This window comes from Schistocerca serialis, chromosome 3 (assembly GCF_023864345.2).
Source record: "Schistocerca serialis cubense isolate TAMUIC-IGC-003099 chromosome 3, iqSchSeri2.2, whole genome shotgun sequence".
Lineage (NCBI taxonomy): Eukaryota > Metazoa > Arthropoda > Insecta > Orthoptera > Acrididae > Schistocerca > Schistocerca serialis.
Window position 1 is genome coordinate 216,477,535 of NC_064640.1, and position 17,857 is coordinate 216,495,391.

Consider the following 17,857-nt stretch of genomic DNA (forward strand, 5'->3'; position numbering starts at 1 on the left):
ACCATGGCGTGCACTTTATATCCGTAGAGACAGTGTGTAGAGACATCTGGGTAGCATTTATTTTTAGACACGTGTGTTAACACCAAATGGAATACGAAAGATGATTGTCTTGTTCTGAAAGAGAATGATATAGAGTAAATTATAGTAATGTAGGAACATAAGTCAGGATTCTTGTATCCACTACTAATATAGACCAGAATGCATGTTCATGTGCTATCTCCTCCTAAAATGGTGCATATATTCTGATAGAATGCTGAAGACCATATATTGCAGTTATTCAGTTATTCTCTAGAACTTAGACTTATTCTTACTCTGTGTTGCTATGAAGAGGTGGAAGTTTTCTATGCAGGCCTGTGTTCAGAGACAATAATTCTTGCTGCACAAGAAGTGTTTAAAAAGTAACAAAGAATTTGTAATTTCATGTGTTGTGTGAGTCTGATTCAAACCAATTTTTTGTTATTGTGTTTGTAAACATGTCTGAAAAGTTTCTGTACAGTGTTAGGCATATTGAATGTTTAGTCTGTTGTCAGCTGTAAAAACAAAGGTTGGGGTGTTTTGGTAGTATCGGCAATTATTTATTTTAAGGGGGGATAGGGGGATGAGAGAATTTGTATTAAATTTTGCTATAAGAATGAAATAAAGTGCATCTAACTTAAAAAAAAAAAAAACTGGTTTGTAAGTAGTACAAGCATTTCGAAGAAGGCTGTAAGGGCACTGAAGTTGACGAGTACCCTGGATGCCCCAACCTATCATCAGTCGATGAAATTGTGGAAGAAGTGAAAGAAATGACTATGAAAGATCGCCAAATTGCAGTCAGAGAAGTCAGTGACGTTTGCATATCAGTGGGCTCATGCCACAAAATCGTTTCAGATGTTTCATGTAAATTTGTTCCAGAATTGTTGAATTTTGAATTAAACACCGGGAAGTGCAAGTTTCTGAGGAGTCACTAGATGAAGTCAACAGTGATATAGAACTATTGAAAAGAGTCGTAATAGGTGACAAAACATGAGTTGACACAAATGATGACAAAACTAAAGTTCAATCGTCCCAGTGGAGGCAGCTTTGTTTGCCAAGACTGATAAAAGCTTGAGAAGTACAATCAAATATGGAGGTCTTGCGTTTGTGCTCTCAGTGTTCCTCGATTTTAACGTTAGGTTGTACCATGAGTTCTTGTTACAAAGTGCAATGAACAATAAGAAGTATTACTTAAAACATAAATGTCATTTGTGTGAAGGAATCCGTAACAAAGCCTGGATTCTTGGCATGGGAATTAGTGGATTTTGCACCACGATAATGTACCTGCTCACATTTGGTTGTTTGTTCATGAATTTTGCCAAAAAACGATGTTGTAATGATGCCCTAGCTTCCACATTTGCTTCATGTCACACTCTTTTTGTTCTCAAAAATAAATTTAACTTCAAAGGGCAGTATTTTACAAGCATAGATTAGATTAAAAGCATGTCACTGATAGGACTAAAAACAGATGTCACAAAGATGTAGTTTCAGAACTGTTTTGGGTTTTGGAAAAAGAGCTGGCATAAGTGTGTAATATGCAATGGGGAATATTTTGAAGAGAATAACATTGATGTAAACCAATAAGTAAAGCAAGAATTAGGTCTAGTACCCGCCACAGTAATCCTGTTGCTTCTACTACATTGTCCTTTATGCTGTCAGTGGCAATGCCCAGACAACATTTTCTAAAAGTAATGTTGCTGTCCACCCAAGTTTTGTCAGTATAGCAGAACTTTCTGCCTTGCTCTTTTAATTTCCTGACTTATGTCAAGTATTTGCATGGCCGGTCAAATACATCAGTTACGTCTATCACAATCTCTTTTACTTACAGATCCATTTCATGCCATGTCTGGTGCAAAACAACTTTCTGCCAGGGAAAATGAAGGTTTTTTGTTGTTGTGTTGGAATAAGTAATTTAGTTAATGTTGGCATTAGTTTTTGATTGATGTGAAAGTTGTCCATCATTTGTTCAATTATTGATTGTTTATAATTGTCTATACCGATTGGTTTCCTCCCACAGTTCTTAACACTTGTTCTTCATGAATCGAGTAAACCATGTGGTTTATTTTTGCATTTCTTTTTGATACGTCCCATTGTGACATGGCTGACTTTTGTATAAAATGCAGCCTTTGTTTGGGACTGGCAGCGTAGCCAACAGTTCTTTTTGTTTCACCTCTGTAATACAAGCTGTAATTACGTTACATGATTGAACACTCTTTACTCTGAAAATACCTGTCCTTCTATTGTGTTCATTTTCTTGTGAATTACAAAATATGTCACAAAACGCACAAACTGAATTGACTAATGCTAGAGACTAAAAATCTCATGAGCACAATCAACTTAAATGACCATACACTGCACTACACTTTCAGACAGGCAACTGGCAACTGATTTTTGGGTGTGCTTATAGGTCGGTTGCAGGGTCCTTCCTGAAAAGGCTACTACCCCCACCAAGAGCGCTGCTCACTTGTGAGTTTGCCGGTAGACTATAAGGACCACACTTTTGATACGATGACTCTATCAGTGGGCCAGTGATAATTAAATGGCTTTGAAAACAAGTGTGCTATTGAAGACACTGCAGCTGGTCCTGACAAACTAGCTCACTGAAAGTTGTGGAATTGCATGTCGATGAAAGAAATAATAGCAATTTAAGTGTTGTAAAGTTCAGTAAACAATATATGTAAGGCAAGTAATCACACTACATGGATGCTGAAATAGTTTCCCTCATTGTATTTGATGATGCAGTGTTGTAATCACTAGACTTGTATTTTGGAGTAGATGGCCAGAATTTTTCACTCAACACTTCCAATGTAGGTTACAATGCATAATGCATCATCTTTTCTACCCTCTATCATAAACTGAATATTCAGATAGAGCCAATGTAGGTACTTAAGAATATTACTTAATATCTTGATGAAGTTCTGTGGGTGGAGGTCTGTGTGGATATGGAAATCTACAGTAATAATTACTATGTGATAAAAGCCATCACCATTGTGGATACCTGTGGGTATCTGCAGTAATAATTACTTTGTGGTTAAATCCTAAAATATAGTGCCAGTATATGCCTTACATGCACTCCCCCCGACCCCTCGCCCCACAAACTCTCACAGCGATCAAAAGTATCTGGACATCTATTAGTAGACATTAATATGGGGCATGTCCACCATCACCTTTATGACAGCTTAAACTGTGCCTTAACAGGGTGTATAAATGTCTGTGGAGAAATGGGAGGCCATTCTTCCTCAAGGCACTGGGGTCTGGGATGAAGTTGACATTCTAACTCATCTCAAATGTGTTTCACCAGGTTCAGATCAGGACTATGGGCAGGCCAGACCATTTCGTGAATGTTACTGTCCACAAACAGTTGTGTCACAGATGCTGCTTTATGACATTATGCATTGTCATGCTGAGACAAGGAATCGTCATCTCTGAACTGTTCCCCTACCATACACAGTACACAATTCTGTAGAAGTTGTTCATATTCTTTCAGAGTTAGCACTTTCTTAAGTGCAGTAAGGGGATAACACCCTTATCACAAAAAACACCCCCATACTGTAATAGTACCTTCACTGTTGGCACTAAAAACGTTTTCCAGGCAATCTTCAAACCAAAACTCTTCTGATGTATTGCCGCAGGGTATAGAGTGGTTCATCACTCCAAATGACTCATTTTGTGATCCATTGTTGAGTGGCATCACTCTTTACACCATCTTGTACAATGCATGACATTGACTGCAGGAATGAATGTCTTGTGAGGAGCTATTCAAAATTGTGACCCTTCTTTCGAACTCACTGTACACAGTCATTGTGCTAGCTGGACTGGTGGTAGCTATTCGGAACTCTTTCCACTGATTTCATGTGATTTTTTTTTTTTTTTTTTTACAATCCTTCTCCACAATGCTGGATGGTCTCTCTCAGTACATGAGGTCTACCTGGGTCTGGTTTATTTTCAGTTGTTCCTTTGTGTGTCCATTTCATAGTTGGCTTGCACAGCTTTAGAAGAGTTGAAATTTCCTTAATATATTTTTGTTATGCAGATGACTTCCAGAGACTAGTCCATGATTGAAGTCACTGAGATATCCTGACCAACCCAAACTGTGTTTACTACTTCTCTACTCACAACAAGATACTCTCCAGTTCGTTTTATATTGGTGGATCTGCCTCTCATGACATCTAGTGCTCAATTCCACATTACATAGAGATGTATGGATGCTTTTGATCAGATAGTGTATAAATAGTGTTTGATATAAAATCAGTGACCTATCAGTCTTTCTCTTATAATATAGTTACAAGTACACAGCACAACACAGCACAGGACAGCATGTTACATTGAGAAGTATAGCACATTACAGTGATTTAACATTCTGGTTAATTGATGTAAATTTTATAAGAAAATTGTATGACTAGCATTTAACAGTATCCAAGATGTGACAACGTGTAACAAGACTTCATTTGGCTTTTCACTGTTGCAGAAATGGCCCAAGAAAATTCGATAAAAACTGTTTCAGTAATTATGTCAGAGCAATGCGACATAAGCCGCTTGTGCACACGCTCTCCTGCCCCCTACTCTCTCTCTCCCTCTCTCTCTCTCTCTCTCCCTCTCCCTCTCCCTCTCCCCCTCCCTCCCTCCCTCCCTCCCTCCCCCCCCTCCCCCCCCTCCCCCCCCTCCCCCCTCCGCTCTGTGTCCCTTCACTGTCCCCACTGCCTTCTCCTCCTCCTCCTCCTCCCCCTCCCCCTCCCTATCAGGTGGGAAACAGGATGGAGGGTTGGGGAGAGGTGACTGGTGACTACAAGGGAGAAGCAGCAAAATCACAGATAGAAATGTGGCACTGGTGAGCTCATTCTGGCCGAAAGTAGAGGAAGTTGTGCGCAGCCCATTGTGGCAGGAAGAGTGTATCAGGAGGAGGACAGAGCAAGGGGATACTCCAGAGAAGTGGATGTGGCTGTAGGATGTGTGAAGTTGGGTCGTGGGCCAGGGGTGGAGGTGGGCCTGAGGGCAGGGGCTTGTACAAATTGAGACCAAGAGGATTATGGCATCTAATTATGTGTTGCAATGGTGCCTCCCATGTGCTTTTTGTGAAGCAGCCATGAAAAAGCATATATTGGGCTTATTAGTGTGTTGTGCTACTGGGTGGTCAGCTTTACTCTTGGCCACAGTTGATTGGTGGTCATTCCCACTTAAAATCCTGTGCAGTAATTGAAGCAGAATTGGTATGATATGTCCGCTTTCGCAGATGGCCCTGCATTGGATGGGATAGGATAAGATAAGCCTGTGATGAGAATGGTCTAGGATGTGTTGGATACGTTTATCGGACAGGTCTTGCGCCAAGGCCTTCAACAGGAGTAGGACCAATGTGTCAAGGGACTGGGAGTAAGATGTTTGTAAAAATGGGCTAAGATATTGCATAGTTCAAGCGAGAAACAATACCTTTTTGGGAGTGGTAGGAATGGTTCTGGGTAGAATGTTTCTCATTGCCAGAGATGGTGATAAATAGTTGAAGCCCTGGAAAGGAATATAGTTCAGTTGTTCCAGTCCAGGATGATGTTGGGTAGCTAGTTCCTGGGGTGGTTGCAGGATTGGGGTGTGTATGTGTGGGTATGGTATTGAGAAATCTTTCTGTTGACTAGGTTTAAGTTGTAATGCTTGTCTGGCAAGCCCTTTGCAAGATTTAAACCAACCATGACAACTGATCCATATCTTTCACCAGGTCTTTACCATTTATCATTGTGCCCAAAAATGAGGAACATTGTACTCAAAATCCTTTCCATCAATCCCAAAATGGTATTCCATTGCCTGCCTAGTGTACACTTTGAAAGGGCACGGCCGACTTCCTTCCCCATCCTTCCATAATCCGATGAGACCGATGACCCCGCTGTTTGCTCTCTTTCCCAACCCCAACCCAACCTAGTCTACAGAGTATTGTAGTCCATCTTTACGTCACACCTACTCCCAATCCCTTACCCTACCCCTTGGAAGACTCATTGCAAGACCTCGAATACATCCTTTCAGCACGTACTATTAGAGTCCTATCACAATATTATCCTATCCTATTGGAGCCAGGGCCACCTGTGAAAGCAGTCATGTCAAATAGCATCTCTGCTGTGTAAGTTCTGCACATCATGTTATGTGGATGTGACAACAAACCAGCTGTCCACCACCTGAATGAATGGCCACCTCCAAAGCGTAGCCAAGAGCAGAGTTACCCACCCAGTGGCAGAACCCATTGCTTAGCACAGATAGTTAAATTTATATCAATGGCTGCTTCACAACTCGTGCCACATCCAGATCCTCCCCCCCCCCCCCCCCCCCCCCCCCGATCTTGCCCTGATAACATTAGCTTCTCTCTTTGGAGGGGGGGGGGGGGGGGGGGGGGCAGACACGTGCCAAGTTCTATCTTGTTTATGTGTCTAGTGATATTGATGTCCCAGCACCACTACTTTTCTGTGAGTTATTACCTTTACTCCTTAAATTATTTACATTCCACCAAGGACTTTCCATTAACATATTTTTATGATAGGCTATATTCTATTAAAATGTGATTATGATCACGCACAGCTTTCTTAGACAACAGTGTGTAAATTATGAGCTCCAACTTAAGCTGATGAAAGTTGTGACCATGTACATTCCTAACATCAGAGCTCCAGCATACAGAAAGCATCAAAGTTGTTTACAAAATTGTACTACGTGTTTGTAGATGGGGATAATTTATTTGTTGATGAGGACAGCATTTTCTTCATCTTTGCAACCCTCTTAACTGTGGGATTTATACAACGCGATCTGGCAACAGCCTTGAGAAGTTGCTACCTTAACACCTGGGAGAAACTGAAGAATCACAATATTGGTGTGATACATTTACTAAGTGAATTGCTCCCAATAATATTAAAAAACAGTCCTAGGTTGCACAGTTCTATTTTTAATATTAATCACAGTATAAGGTTGCTGTACCACCACTCCACAATGAAATGAAATAAATTTTAACTGCCTCCTGTCTCCATATTTGTATTTAGAGCATTAGCTGAAACGGAAGTAGGATGCAGTCACTTACTATTTCTTGTTGAATTTTCAGTTATTGTGATATTGGTGCTAGATTCAGAGAGAGCATCCTTAATCACAAAATGGTGCTTAAAACAGTCATGTTTTATTAGCTTATTAAGCAGAATGCACTCAAATTAGATCCTGGTATTAACACAGGTGCAAATAGCATTACACTTTGAGGGTACCACTTATTTGGGAGAAGCATTCCATTTATATTAGGTGACCCTCTTACCCAACATGACTACTAGATGCAGCCATGACATTAAGTATCAATTATGTATCTTTGTTTATGAGAGTATTGTATTGTTATGTGTAAGCAGATGCTCATTATTTGATAAATTTCATGTCTGAACAAATATCATCACTTTGAATGCAAATACTAGTTTTGCTCTCCACAAGTACATCTCAGTAAATTCTAATGTCTTTTGTTAGTGCAAAATATCATTGTTTTTATATTTTTAGGTGTCATTGGCAAATTCTGTCCATCTGTAACAGCTGTTTTTGAAAGAAAATGCTAAATGTTGCCACTTATGAATAATCAAAGAACCCATGGGTGGTCCACAAAATTAATCTAAATATTGTGAAGTAAAATATTTCCTCACTCAGTTCGCTGTGCAGGAACTGATCGGAAAAGAAAATTATAACATTGTTAGTAGTAAATAAGATGTTGGATTGAATCTGTATTATATGAAAAACTGTGTTGTTCTGTAGAAAGCATATGAAAACTAGAAACGAAATAGGCTGTGTATGATACAGGGTGTTTATAAATGAATATTGGGGTTTTAATGCTTAATAATATTTATTACATTAACCTTACAGTTATAAATGATATGTCAAATGAAAGAACAACTCAAACAGTTTTACCAAGAACCTTATAAATGTTCAATGTGAGCGCCATTTGTCTTGCTACAATCATTGAAGATACACTTATCAACATTTGGGAAGAACTCGGCTATAGACTTGATGTGTGCTGTGTGACAAATGGTGCTCACATTGAACATTTATAAGGTTCTTGGGAAAACTGTTTGAGTTGCTCTTTCATTTGACATATCATTTATAACTGTAAGTTTAATATAATAAATATTATAAAGTGTTAAAACCCTGATATTCATTTATAAACACCCTGTATTCTGGAGACAACAGTTCTGACAAAATTAAATCAGTGCCATGGGAATGTTCCTATTGCCAACTATGGACCTTGCCGAGGGGGTGGCTTGATTGTCTCAACAATATAGATAGCCATACTGTAGGTGAAACCACAATTGGAGGGGGGGGGGGGGGGGGGTGTAAACCTTGTTGAGGCCAGTTGTACATTTGGTTCCTGAAAAGGGGCAGCAGCCTTTTCAGTATTTGTGTGTGCAACAGTCTGGATGATGGACTAATCTGGCCTTGTAACATTAGCCACCATGGCCTTGCTGTGCTGGTACTGGGAAAAGCCAGTATTTTTTCCGGGGTTAAATAGTCCCTCACTCTGATCTTCCAGTGGGGACTACTCAGGATGATATTCTCATTCCTCATTCGGATATGGAAATTAGAAAATATAAAAAGGGGATAGGTTGAAGTTAAATATGATGGGAGTAAGTGAAGTATGGTGGCAGGATGACAGGTCTTCTGGTCAGGTGAGTACAGAGCTGTATATACAAAATCAAGTAGGTCAGTGCAGAAGTAGGTGTAGTAATGAATAAGAAAATAGGAATACCAGTGAGGTACTATGAACAGTGTAGTAAACACATCATCATAGCCAAGAAAGTCATGAAGCCAACAGCACCATAGTAGTAAAAGTTTATATGCCAGCTAGCTCCACAGATAATGAACGGATTGGAAGAATATGTATGATGAGTGAAAAGAAATTATTCAGATGGTTAAGGAAGAGGAAGAGAAAGAAAAATTGTAGGTGAATGTGGACTGGTGTAAAGGAGTGAAAGTGAAACCTGCTGGGTAGAATTTCTCATGGAGCACAATTTAGTCATTGCTAACACTTGGTTTAAGAACCATGAAAGAAGATTGTATACATGGAAGAGAAATGGGGACACTGGAAGGCTTCAGATTGATCATATAATGGTAATACAGAGTCTTCATAACCAGATTTTAAATTGTAAGGTGTTTCCTGGGGCTCTGACTATGATTTATTGCTTATGAACTATTGATTGAAACTGAGTAAATTGCAAAAAGGTCAGAAATTAAGGTGATGTGAGGTGGATAAATTGGAAAAAAAAAAACACAAGTTGTTGAGTGATTCAAAGGGAGCATTAGGCAGTGATTGACCGAAGCTGGAATACCACAGAAGATAAATGAGCAGCATGGAGAGATGAAATACAGGCAGTGAAGACAGTAGGGGCTCAAATAGATAAAAAGACTTTACCTATTACGAGCCCATGGATAACACAAGAGATACTGAATTTGAGAAAAGGAGAAAATATAAAAATACAACAAATGAAGCACATAAAAATACAAAAAATGAAGCACATAAAAGGGAATACAGATGTCTAAAAAGTGAGATTGGCAGATGTGCAAAGCACCTAAGCTGGAATGATTAGAAGACAAGTGCAAGACTGTAGATGCATATATAACAAGGGGGAGACCATTAGAAAAAACAGAAGCAACTGTTTGAATATAAAGGACTCAAATGGCAAGCCAATACTAAGAAAAGAAGGGAGATCTGAAAGGTGGAAGAAACATACAGAGCGACTCTACAAGGAAAGTGAAGTTGGAGACAATATAACAGAAAGGGAAGAGGAAGTTGGTGAAGATGAAATTGCAGATATGATACTGCAAGAATTTGACCGAGCACTGAAGGGCCTAAGTCGAAACAAAGCCGGAGGAGTGGACTACTTTCCTCAATAATTATTGAGACCCTTGGGAGAGCCAATGATGACAAAACTACTGGTGTGCAAGACATGTGAGACAGGTGAAATACTCTGACTTTAAGAAGAATGTAGTAATGCTGAAGAAAGCAGGTGTTGATAGGTGTGAATATTACTGCACTATGAGGGTGTGCTGAAAAGTAATGCCTCCAAATTTTTAATATGAAAAATCTTAAAGCTTTTTAAATAAAATAAAAGGCTATGTCTTTATTCTTCATGTCTACATATTCAAAGCTCTCTGCTGGTAGAGGGCTCTTAATTGAAGGGTGTAACATGTTGGTGTGTAATTTAGCTATACCATTGCATGGAAAATAGCGTGCTGTAATTGAATTTCGCATCACTCTCTACTTCAGCATGATACGACCACACATCAGCACTACGAGACTGCAACAATCCGACACCCTGGCTTCAGTCGTTGATCACCCCGGCTTGGCCCCATGAGATTTTCATATGTCTCCAAAACTTGAAGTTTTGTATCCCACCTGGAAGGCGGCGCGTGGGTCTGCTAATGGAAACTGAAAGGTTGGCCGAATGAAGGCAGCGAGTAGGAGCAGGTGAGATAAAACACGTCGGTAATGCAGTATGAATTTAAATCAGCTTTACTCTAGCAAGAAGAATACATAACTTTGCAATGAGGTGCGAAGTGTCCCGTCTGTCTGCTCTTGATGAAATGGGCAGACTCTGAAGTGACACTCGTAGAGTTCTGCACAGCACTAACTAGAGGGCGGTGTCTGTCGTAGTGCCAACCTAATAACTTTAATACACCGTGGCGTCGTTGCTATCGATACCACATAAAGAATACCTTTGAGGACTTCCCTTTGATAGTGATGAAATGGTGCAAACAGAGGTGAAGTTGTGACTCTGTCAACAATGTAAAACATTCTGCTGTGACAGTATCAATAAAGTGGTGTCTTGTTGGGAGAAAAGTGTTCATCGCCAGGGTGATTATGTTGAGAAATAAATATGTATACATGAAGAATAAAGATGTAGAATGCTAATAACATTTGTTTTATTTAAAAAGGCTTAAGAGTTTTCACATAAAAATTTGGAGGTGTTGCTTTTCAGCACACCTGTGTATCGGTTTAATAAGTCGTGGTTTGAAAATATGAACAAAAAAAAAATTGTTTACGGAAGAATGGAAAAACTGGTATGAGGGTATTTCAAAAAATAAGTTATACTTGTCGTCCCATGCTAAGACCATTGCACAACAAGAATGGTGCATTGCTGCAGATAGAGTTCTGCTGCAGTATCGATAACAGGTGCACCTTAGTGTAAGAGTGAAATTGCACAGTTACTGTAGACACACACACACGAAAATATAAGTACATGGGACAGTACAGCTCTTGTGGGCGAGATAGAATACCATAAATTGTGTAACAGAATTGATATTTGTGTATATATAGCAACAATAAAAAATTGCTAAATTATATTAGGAACAGTTGTGACATACATAAAACATTACAGACAAGAGCTAAAACTTGGTGAGTTGTAAAGCCCAGTTACTGTGGGTCAAAGCAGTGCTTTGAAATTTTTTGCCACATGGAGGCTGAGAGGCTTTTGAGAGCCATGTGAACCTTCTTTCGCTACACAAAAGTCACTTAAGGAGGCTGAAAGCTGCTGATCCACAAACGTCAAGACAGTTTAAAGTGAGTACTTCAAAAACTTTTGTTACATAGCAAGCTTCTCTGCCACACTTTTATCGCCACAAGACTCTTTGTCAACATTTGTTGCCAACAACTTTGTTTGCCATCTCTACTAGCAAGTGATTGTTGATCACAAGTTCTACATCTGTCAGAATCCAAGCATTCATGTCTTTCTGAACAAGTTCAGCTTAATTTGAAAGCCGTTTATTTGTTGCTGTCAGATTCTCAATATCATCATACTTTTCATAGTTAGCAGATTACTCCACAATGATTTTATGGTTTTTTTCCCAAACTGTATTCCAAAGTACTGGGTTATTCTGAAATACCTCCAGGTTTTTGGAAGGCGACTGTGTGAAAACTAAAAGACGTACAGAGAATATACACACATCAGAGGATGAGAGCATGTCTCCAAGTTTAACACACATTACATGTGCTCACTATGGGCACCATTTTTGACATGTCAAAAGTAAATGTGACAGTCAAGCTCTTGTCATATCCATCCTAACGTGTTATGGTTGATATTGGCATCCTCATTAATTATCCCCTTATGCATTTCACAACTTTCCCAAATTAAGTGGCAATGGAGGCAGGAACACACACCTTCAACATAACCATATAAGAACAATTCACATGGAGTTAAGTCATGTGACCAGGGGCCACTGAAGTAGTAGTCAGGATGGAAAGCATGTTCAGCCCAACGCTGTGGCGGTTATGCATTGAGGGAACAGTAAGTGTGAAAGAAAATGTGATTGAGCACCACCTTGTTGCAAAATGAAATCTCCACTGTCATGCTATATAATAATTTTGTGTGCATCGGTGACCAGGTGCAAATGTTGAAATTGGGCACTACTTGGCCAACTTTCCCCTCCTCAGAGTCTCTGTAATCTTCTAGTTAAGTTTGTAATCAGAAACATGTGTCATTCCTCGTGAATTTTCACAACGTTGAGAGGTAAAGGCTAGGTTACAGGTAGACTGAAAAATTTCTGTGCTTTGACCAGGATTTGAGATCACAGCCTCTTGATTTTGAGGCATGGGCTTTACCAACAGGCCACCAGGCTGTTGTGCTATAATTGTAGTATAAGCCATTGCTGAAGCATGTCCAGGTACACAGTACCAGTCACTGTTTTCTCTGCAAAGAAAAATGACCCTTAAACTTTTGAAGAGGTCATGGCACAAAACTGGCTTTAGGTTAATCATGAATGTGTTCCATAATCTCATGTACACATTCTGTATCCCAGACACACACACATTATGATGATACGCCTTCCCAGACACATGGAATGTGGGTTTGACACTGAAAAGCATCTTCTGTGAAAGACAGTCTTCTTCCAGTAGCCACTGGAAGTCATTGCAAGTCAGAACCGAGCTCATTGTCACATGTAGTCAGTGTATGTAACAACTGCAGCTGGTATGGGTTGACATGCAAAAGTTTGAGTAAAATGTGCCATACAGTTTATCATAGTAACTGCAATTCTCTGTTAACATGTGTCATTGATTTCTTTGAGCTCCTGATGAATGATTCCTGCATGCACTTCACCTTACCTGCTCACGGTCCCAGTCAACCACATAAGCAGCCAGTGTCGTGCAATTTGTTGCCATTGAACCATCACAACTGACTCACATTTAGCAAATTCTAGGGCACAGTATGCCTGCATCGCTCCATTATACACTGTATTCTGACACTCCTGCTGCCTAGTGGTGCACACTGCAACTATACTATGGTGCACATTATGGATCAAAGCTATCCACTGATAAGTGTCATTTTTCTGTATATCTTGTGGTTTTTGTGTAGTAGTGTTCTGAAACCCAAGAAGTACATATAGTTGCTCAATATTAGTGTGCTTGACATACGAGGGTAGTTTGAAAATTTCTCGGAATCACCACAAGAGGCTAGTGCAATGAGATGTTCACGTGATATTCATTGTACTGTTGCCTGTGAACATGTACCACGTCAGTGCTCTTGGAAGAGAGCTGTGGCAGTAACATGACTCTGTTGTTGTTCCCACGTAGTGATTTGCGAAGATCGAAAAAATCGAAATTCGAGCAGTGATTAAGTACTTCGTAAAGAAAGGTATGAAAGCAAAGGACATTCATGCTGATTTGCAGAGTACACTGGGGGATTCTGCTCCTTCATAATCAACTGTTGCCAAGTGGATAAATGAATTTAAATTTGATCAGTAGAGGTTAGATGATGATGCGCACGGTGGTCGACCAAGATGTGTCACTACTCCAGAAATCATTGCAAAAGTTCACAAGATGGTCATGGAGGATCACCGATTGAAAGTGCGTGGAATTGCTCCCGCTTGCCAGATGTCTTCTGAAAGGATGTACCACAATTATACTGAAGAATTATAAATGAAAAACTTATCTGCAAGATTGGTGCCGCGACTCTTAACACTGGATCAAAAACGCATGAGAATGGACATATCAGAACAATGTTTGGCCAGTTTTGGGAGAAAAGAACAAGATTTTTTGCACCGGTTTGTGACCACAGATGAAACTGTCAAAGCAGTGGAAACATGCTGATTCTCCACCACCAAAGAAAGCAAAGACAATTCCTTTGGTGGGAAAGGTAATGGCATCAGTGTTCTGGGATGCGAAGGGGACTCTGTTTGTAGATTATCTCCCCACTGGGCAAACAATTACTGGAGAATACTATGCTAACCTCCTGGACAAATTGCAACAAAAGATACGCGAAAAAATGCCATGTTTAGCAAGGAAGTAAGTCTATCTTCCATCAAGACAATGCTCACGCACACACGTGCTGCCGCCATGGCAAAATTACACGAACTAAGGTATGAATTGTTGCCACACTCACCTTATTCACCTGATACTTCCATCTCTTCCCAAAACTGAAAATTTTACTTGGTAGACAGAATTCACTTCAAATGAAGGCCTGGAGGAAACTCATTTTCGAGATGGGATCAAGGCACTGGAGAATTGTTGGACCAAGTGCATTAATCTGCAAGGAGGCTACACTGAAAAATAAAAAAAGTTTCAGTGATGTAAGTACTCTTCTTCTTTTGCGTTCCAAGAACTTTTCAAACCACCCTCGTATATGGGATGTGCGCATTCATGGAAAGGTATGTTGTCACAGTGATTCAGAAGCAGTTCTTGAAGGCGTAGTCAATAGTGTCACTTAAAGTTTTAATAATTCTTTGTTTCATTAGCTAAATTAGGCTTGTTTCATTGTGTGGGAGAAATTACTTATTTTTTTGCATTTCGATTGCGTTTCACTTTGGTGAGATAGAATGTTGTCCAACAAGGGCAGAGATTTTAATGGAAACCGCTGAGACATGAGGTGTTAAACAACTTTAAAGACAAACTACTAACAAAACTAATCACAAAAGAAATTTACAGACTTTTATGCACTTTGATGATTTTTGTAGTGGATGAAGAGACTTGTAAGGGCTTTTTTCAGAAACCATGGCTTGCTAGATTTACCAATGACCTAAAGTAGGAAGATGTGAGTGATGGTTTATTAGTACAGGTCATTACAATCAATTGCTCTTTATTCGTTTTAGCACCTGTGGCACTTGTCATTTTGCTCCATTAATGTTTTAAATGGTAAAATTTTAAAATTTTAACTCGTCTCATCAGCGTTATATGAGTCATAAAAGTATACAACACTCTTTCTCCCCCAAATCTTGAAAATCGTCATAAAACAGATCAGATGCCAAGTCATTTGGAGCTAAGTTTTTACCTGAGAAAGGAGGTGCTCAATAAAAAAAGGGGTGTGCCCAATAAAATATTTGCAACCTATTTAGCGAACCTTCACTTGCCAGTTATTTTTTCTCATCCAGTGTCTTCTCTTTAACCATACTTACGGAACAGACTTCGATTCTTCTATAAATTTGTCAAATATTTTTCTTCCATCACCAGTGGTTAGAATATTTACAACATACTCACTAGCTACTGAATAGTTCATTGCCACTGTCAGTATGTTTTATTGCTTCTAATGTCTTTCGAAGTGAAACCAGTATGTATTTCTTTCAGTCTTACGACATTCTCTGACATAATTTTTGGTAAGGTGCCATTTGAACTCTGCCAGAAAACTAACACTCTAACATGAAAACACAATGATTTTTCTGGGTTTCTTAAAAAAAGTTAATACACACACATAATTATATATCAGTGTATAATAGAGAACAGCTAATAATGCCGCAAGAGAGTATTTTTTCTGGAATCTCTGGTATGTGTTTATGTACAATTGGACTGGAATCATAATGCAATAATAATAATGGAAAAGTCTTTTAATGTCAGTAGATGTTCCAGACCAGCAAATGTAAAAGCTTAATAGCAAGGCGAGTTTACTAGTCTCCTATAAGCCTCAGAATATTAATAGGAGAATTGGAAACTATAACCTGCATATTCCTTCCTTACATATTTGAATTCTTGGATGATTTGTACCCTGATAATTGAGACACTGCTGTATTATGCTATTAGGAAGGTTACAGAGGCCACTTCTATGTGAGCTGTTATTTATTGCATTGGAATAAGTTCACTGGAGCACGAAACAAAGGTCAATAAGTTCACAATAAAATAAAGTGATTGTCCTGCGCCACAAGAAAATCAAAGTCCTGAGCCACAAGAAAAGAAAAAAACTCGAACAATTAATTCATAGTTCACACAGCATTAGGCCAATTGCAATATAGTAACGCAAGCATAGCGATATTGATAGAGGGTGATGAGGTTTGCCGTAATAGTTAGTTAGTTCACTAGTATAAATAAATATATCAGTCTGTAGGTGTCAAAGCATGATTATTCTCAAGCAATCTCACACTCAGGTGTTGTCTACACGCGCAACAGTAAGAACAGTCTGCTTTGTTATTGGCGGGGTCTGTAAATATAGTGTTGTCCTCTAGGGAGACATTGGTTGGATCAGAACACGGTGTCAACGGACTCACAGAGAATGAGACCATACTTATGGTCGCTCAGGCTTAAATCAGTTGGCTAGCTGGCCTTTTGATAGGTAGGCAGGAGATGCTATGTTTCCCTCTCAGTGTTTTCTTCGCTTGTTGATAGTTACACATCTTCCACCAATACCAGTGGGGTTATGAGATCCCTCCCTATTGAATCAACACATAGGGCCAAAACCAGCTCTGCCAGTGTGGGAGAGGACAGTGAGATGCCAGTGGATGGTTGCTTGAGGAAGTCCCTATTATCAGTTCCAGATCAACAGTGTAGTCCCTAGATAGTGGTGGTGGAACCAGAGCTAGAGGCTCCAGAGGCTGTGTGGGAACTTCAGAAGAAGGCCACACTAATGCTGTGTTGTGCAGATGATGGGTGTTGGTTCTTTCCATCCCACTCCTGCAGGGAACCCCAATGGACACTGATCCATGAAACCACCAGCCCTGGATGTGCTGGATCAGTGACTCTTGGGCTTGTTGTAGGTGGAATGGACAGAAGAGACACCAGTCATCTGTGATGAGCAGTTGTAGGGCCTGGTGCAGAGATTGTCACTGTTGTGGTGACCTTCTGAATGAGGGAGACATCTAACTGGAGTGCTGCAACCAAAGCTGGTTGTTGTGTCTGCACAGCATCCCTCATTCAGTTACTACCAGAACCAGCTTGTGCCCCTGTTGCACTGTGATGTACTCCCAGATTCGACCCAGGGTGTGCTTGAAGGTGCACCCCTGATACTGGGGCACTCACACAAAACAGTGTTGCTTCCTCTGCAGTCCGGTGGTGGAAAGAGAAGATCCAGTAGAGTCCAGTGAGGATGGCCAAGCAATAAGTCTGTTAGGCTAGACCATGTATTGACATTAACCTCTAGGAAGCTAAAAAGATATTTAGACCACTAACTGATGGTAGAAGTAGAGTATATAAACAGCAGACGTGAAATGACAAGAAACACTTTCATGAAAGGAGAAATATCGTAACATCTGTTGTAATTTAAAAGTTAGTATTTTCTGAAAGTCTATGTCTGGAGTGTGTAGTTTTGCATGGAAGTGAAACTTGGACATAAATATTACAGACAGGGAGAGAATAGAAGCATTTGAAATGTGGTGCAACTGAAGAATGCAAATTATTTGGGCAGATCTGATAACTAATGAAGAGATACTAAATCTAATTGAGGAAAAAGAAATTTGTGGCACAATTTGAATAAAAGAAGGGATCAGTTAATAGGTCAGATCATTGAGGCCTCAAGGAACAGTTAATTTAGCTATGGAGGGAAGTGTAGGACTTAACAATTGCAGGGGCCGATTAAGGCATGACTACAGTAAGGAGGTTCAAGTGGATTTAGGTTGCAGTATTTATGCTGAGATGAAGAGACTTGCACAGAATAGACTGTCATGGAGA

The 17,857-nt window shown here is 39.7% G+C and overlaps 1 protein-coding gene across 4 annotated transcripts in view; it reads left to right on the plus strand.

Annotated features, from left to right (window-relative positions):
- Nucleotides 1–17,857, plus strand: part of LOC126469944 (inner nuclear membrane protein Man1) — a 341,802-nt gene that overhangs the window by 94,419 nt on the left and 229,526 nt on the right. The window lies entirely within an intron of this gene.